This window comes from Etheostoma spectabile, chromosome 6 (assembly GCF_008692095.1).
Source record: "Etheostoma spectabile isolate EspeVRDwgs_2016 chromosome 6, UIUC_Espe_1.0, whole genome shotgun sequence".
In the NCBI taxonomy this organism is placed as follows: Eukaryota; Metazoa; Chordata; class Actinopteri; order Perciformes; family Percidae; genus Etheostoma; species Etheostoma spectabile.
The window spans coordinates 26,955,878-26,961,462 of record NC_045738.1 but is presented as its reverse complement, the minus strand read 5'-3'; the positions used below and the strand labels follow the sequence as shown (position 1 = coordinate 26,961,462).

Below are 5,585 nucleotides of genomic sequence, written 5' to 3'. Positions count from 1 at the left end.
GGGGTTGATCTTTCTGCATCCAGAGAGCTGTGGAGTGAACAGCAGCCTGAAGAGTTGAAATGGTTCAAGGGCGTAGAGCGGACACGCTTGGATATCCTGCAGAAACCTTTTATATGAGTGACAGGAAATACATCATCAACAATGACGAGTGAAAGGACCAATCTATTACTGCCTTTTAAAAGCCAACAGTGGTGAGATTATATTTTAGGCCATCCTGTCAGAAGTGATATTATTAATATGTGTATTACTTGAAGACACAAAATATCAGAAATACTCCTTTAGCCTCCAAACCTGAGAGTTGGAGGCAAAGCTGGCAGGTTCAGCATGTTAGCCGTTAGCTTAGCAGCCAGGCAGCTGCTGAGTTCTGTTAGCAGAGCAAAAAGTGTTGAGATGCTAAATGTGCTGTCGCTGACCAGCTGATATGTTTGTTGGTTAGTACTGGTTAGGATTAGATTTGAAATGCCATTCCCCGTTTTCCACTGTCAAAACTGTCAATCAAACTTGAGTATAAAGCCAGAAGGAATGCCGGTATAATGTGTTGTAATGACAGTAGTAGTGGTCGTAGGTTGTGAGCTGCTCATTGCTATAATAGCTCATGGAATAGCTCATTAGCTCTGTGTCATATCTGTCGAGCTGGACGGACTGCCAGTAGTAAAACCCATTTGGTTCTGGTCCTCAAGACTCTTGCTTCTTGTAACATATTTCAAGTTGTAGCTGCAGGTATTGCCATAGTTTAAGTTAAGTTATTAATAAAAGGTTCTTATAATAATCAGTAACAGATTGTGTTCCATTGGAGAAGTCTTCATGCTGACCTAGACAGGGCAAGACCACAGTTAGTATAAAAGAATAGGAATCAATCATGGAGCTGGAGCTGAACAGTGTGTTTGTCCTGTCCTAAGTGTCACATTCATGCACCAAAGGAAATGTCCCTTAAGCTCTGTCTCTCCATATATATTTATGTCTTTCATTCAGTGTCTCCTCACAGATGGGAAATGTGAGACCAAATTTTTCCCCGCTCCCCCTCAGCCAAGTTCTGATTTTTACAAAGAATTTAGTTTTTCAAGAAACATGCTCTCTTTTTAATTTTATTTTAATATTCTACAGAAAGCTAGCAGCTCATCCACTGATTGGTTTAAATGTCTGTTTTTATGTGATAAGCTTTTCTGCTTTAATCAAGGGATTAAAAATGTCTGTCAGCAAACAGCTTCTGGACCAAAAATGGACCATAAATACACATATAGACGTCATTTAAAAAAAAAAATCAAAGTGACTGTCCTTGCACATTGTTAAAATGCACAGCAGTGTACAGAAGCAAAAGATAAAAGAAAAGGGATGCTTTACCCGCTCTGAATTCAAATTCCCCTTGTAGCTTTATGGATTAATGGCATTTCTATGGCTCCCACCATCACTGAATAAATGGCTCTAATGAGCAATGGTTCAATGTGTGATACTGTCTTCATCCACTCTTGATCTCTCTTTCACTTTTTCCTGTGTCAAACCACCAAAAGCAAGCGGCTCGCTGCAGGTTTTAGATTGCAGTCATCTCTCTGCTTTAATTGAACCACCAACTGGATTCTAATGGACTTAAGGCTTTGGATTGGAAATCTAGATATCAAAGAAACTACAATTAGAAGGAATGTAAGAAAAGTAGATGAGACAAAGACAGAGAAACATATTCAAACAATCGTCGAAAGAAGAAAGAACATGAACTGGCTGCTGTGGAAACCCAGAGAGGCTTGGGTTGCAACCCCCTCTCAAACGTTTGACTGGGCAATAAAATAAAAAAAACAGAACTTTTTGATTATATTTCTTTTAAATATATTTATAAATACAGTATTAATACTGCTCATATTTTCCATACACAAGTTTAACACTTAATCACACCCTGCACTTGCCTTCAAGGGTTCCTGTCTCTGCGTACCCACGGCGTGGGGTTCCTGTCTCAGCGTACCCACGGCGTGGGGTGCCTGTCTCTGCGTACCCACGGCGTGGGGTGCCTGTCTCTGCGTACCCACGGCGTGGGTTGCCTGTCTCAGCGTACCCACGGCGTGGGGTGCCTGTCTCAGTGTACCTACGGCGTGGGGTTCCTGTCACTGAGTACATACGCTGTGGGTGCCTGTCTCTCGGCTTACCACGGCGTGGGTGCCTGTCACTGGTACATACGGCCGTGGGGTGGCTGTCACTGAGTACATACGGCGTGGGTTGCCTGTCACTGATTAGCATACGGCTTGGGTGCCTGTCCTCGCGTACCCCGCGTGGGGTTGCCTGTCTCTCTTCTGCGTACCCACGGCGTGGGGTGCCTGTCACTGAGTACATACGGCGTGGGGTGCCTGTCTCTGCGTACCTACGGCGTGGGGTGCCTGTCTCTGCGTACCCACGGCGTGGGGTGCCGGCCTCTGCGTACCTACATCGTGGACCAAGGAGGGATCATAGCTCCTCTATGATCGAGCATTGAGGAGAAAGTGAGTAGTAAAGCTCTTGGACTAGAGACTGGAAGCCAAGGCTACATGGAGCTTCAATGATGTCAGCTTCAGGGGCGGAGCCAGATGATGTACCTTGAGGGTCACGGTGCATACTCGCCGGGTGTCGGGATTTGTGGCTAGAATCCAGAAGCAGCAACAGCAGAACAGAGGGGAGTTCCTTCCGGACACAAGAAAAATAGTATTAAGGTTGGCAGGCAGGAAAATAAGAGCAGGATACAAAAAGATCAGAGACATAAAGTGGCTGGACGTTCACCTACATGACAAGACGAACTGTCCGGCTCTGAAAAGAAAGCAGCCCCAGCTCCAGGAGTTGATGAGCCACAGGAAACAGGTTAGGGTGATTAAAGACTGCCTGCAGCTGCTTGTCATCCCGCTAGGCACACACACACTGCACTGTGACAGAGGAGAAAGAGAGTGAGAGGGAGAGGAAAAGAGAGCGAGACTCCAGAAAAGCCCCGCTTGTCACTTTCCCACTAGTGAATTCGTGACACCGGATGGATTTTTTTTCTCATCTACAGAAGCTATATGAATAATAACTGTGTGCTGGTCCCCAGCTATACTACAGGCCACAGAGAAGCACGGGCTGTAGCAGAGATAGAGCTCAAACCTCCAGCCTCTGCTCTTCTTCTTCTGTCTGTGTCTCTATCTGTGTCTCTGTCTGTCTGTGTCTCTGTCTGTGTCTTTGTCTGTCTGTCCGTCCGTCCGTCCGTCTGTGTCTCTGACTGTGTCTCTGTCTGTCTTTGTCTCTGTCTGTCTGGAGCTGCTGCCCCCGCGACCCGATACCGGATAAGCAGATGAAGATGGATGGATGGATGGCTGTGTGTCTGTCTGCGTCTCTGTCTGTCCGTCCGTCCGTCTGTCTGTCTGTCTGTGTCTCTGTCTGTCCGTCCTTCTGTCTGTAACCTTTAGGCCACCACTGCCTAAACTGCCTATTTGAAGCTAAAGCTATAGAAAGAAAAGTGGTTTAAAGGGGGCAGACAAAAAATGTTTGTTGTTATATTTTTCTATATTTAAAAATAAAATCTCTTTCTCTCTCTCTCTCTCTATAGGTGAGACATGTGACAGGAGGGGAGTCCTCAGCCCCCCTGCAGGCTGCTCCTACTATCCCAAAAAACTATGTCATGTCACATTTTAAATGTGTGTTAACTTGTGAATAAATATTGAGCAGTCATCATATACCATAAACAGTGCATGTCAGCATCCTTTAGAGTAACATAGTATACTAGGAAACAAAGTACAAAACTAGGTGATGCCCCCTACCCACTACAATAATTTCCAAACCCAGTCAATCGTCTCTTTGGGTTAAGGAACATTCTTGAACTCATTGGTTGTATTGGCTTCAGTTGAAGTGAATTGGAGACCCAATTCTGGTGTTCATGCGACTATACCTTGCCTCAAAATATTGCAGTACAAAAGATGGTATTTTTCTCCTGTTTCAAATCCTACAAACATTTGAACATTGAACATGTGTTCCATTGCTCTGTGTAGGTCTGCTTCCTTGGATTACGACGGTTTAAAGTCCATCGCTTGACTTAAGTCTATGTTTGGCTACATCTCTCAGAATTCCTCTACAGATGATAGAAGCACATTTCCTAATCAGTGTCAAATGTGTATTACAGTAATAATGTGTTGCTGTCCCTCATATACACCGATGCTAAACCCATCCTTTGGGTCTCTTGGTAAACTGTTGAACTCCGCTCGTGTTAATTTGTCATTTGTTCCTGCCATTACACAATTTAATGGAAAGAGGTCACAGTGGTGTGAATAATAGAAATAAGACCTTAGGAAAGCAGGCTGCTGCTGAGGACATCATATGTCCCTGGCGTGTCTCCTCGGTCTCAGAGTCCTGGCTTCAGTTGCATGAAGAGCTGCCAACTAGTCACTGGTCAGTGATCTGGGTCCTCAGCCTGGCAGCCGCTCACCTTACTCTTTCCTTCACCATGCTAAATGCTGTCAAAGACGACACTCATTATTCCAATTCTGCTTCCAATGCAGTGAAACGTTCCATACACTATGGTCAGCACACATTCATGGTGTATGGTGCACTCAGTGAGGTTACGCTCTCCTGGGATTCAGCAACTTTAAAAGTGCGGTTGGATTCTGCCAGAGGGCCACCTGAGAAGATGGAAAACAGTATTACATGAAGTTCTCATATCTAGTTCTATTTTAGGTGGAAGAAGTGTGGCATCTGCTACCACGCTAATATCTGCTCCCACCACTCAGCTCGTGTGTGTGCTTTAGTACATTTCTGTATTATTGCATACACACTGTATCTGTTCTTTAAAACTCTGTGTGGGACATTCAAGTATTTTGTAAGTATAACACTTTTTTTATATCAAGTAAACTCAACTTTATTTATATGGCACATTTCATACAGTAAACTGAATAACAATTTGATGTACCTAAACATGACATCCCAATCAAACAGTGCAAAGCAATCAGTTCAGAGTGGACAAATGTCAAGATAAATTGGAGACACACACACACACACACACTCACACACCTAACATCCCGAGTTACACTTCACGATAACAAATTAAATTCATAACACAAGGAATGGGTCTGGATTGAAGGCAAGGCAGCTTTATTTGTATAACACATTTCAGCAACAGGGCAACTCAAAGTGCTTTACACAAAATCAGTTTAACAAAACAGTTAAAAACAAAACATTGAGACAGATAAAAAAACAAGACTAAAAGTTACAGTGCAGCATAAGAAATGAAACATTAAAGAAATGAACATTGTTTAAAGAAAGGCAACATCAAAAAGAAAGGTCTTCAGCCTTGATTTAAAAGAACTGAGTTGAAGCGGATCTACAGGTTTCTGGGAGTTTATTCCAGATATGAGGAGCATAGAAACTGAACGCTGCTTCACTCTGGTTCTGACTCTGGGGACAGAAAGCAGACCTGTCCCAGATGACCTGAGAGGTCTGGGGGGGTCATAGTGTAGTAGCAGATCAGAAATGTATTTTGGTCCTTAACCATTGAGTGATTTATAAACTAGTAAAAAGTAAGCCAGTGTAAAGACTTCAGAACTGGAGTGACGTGATCCAGTCTCCTGGTCTTAGTGAGGACTGGAGGGATGTGATCCAGTCTCTTGGTC

The 5,585-nt window shown here is 43.8% G+C and overlaps 1 protein-coding gene across 1 annotated transcript in view; it reads left to right on the top strand.

The window, feature by feature from the left end:
- Positions 1-1,436, top strand: part of gask1a (golgi associated kinase 1A) — a 42,220-nt gene extending 40,784 nt beyond the window's left edge. The window contains exon 6 of the mRNA XM_032519531.1: positions 1-1,436. This exon is cut by the window's left edge and continues 242 nt beyond it. The gene's annotated coding sequence lies outside the window, so the exon portion shown is untranslated.
- The last annotated feature ends 4,149 nt before the right edge of the window (positions 1,437-5,585 follow it).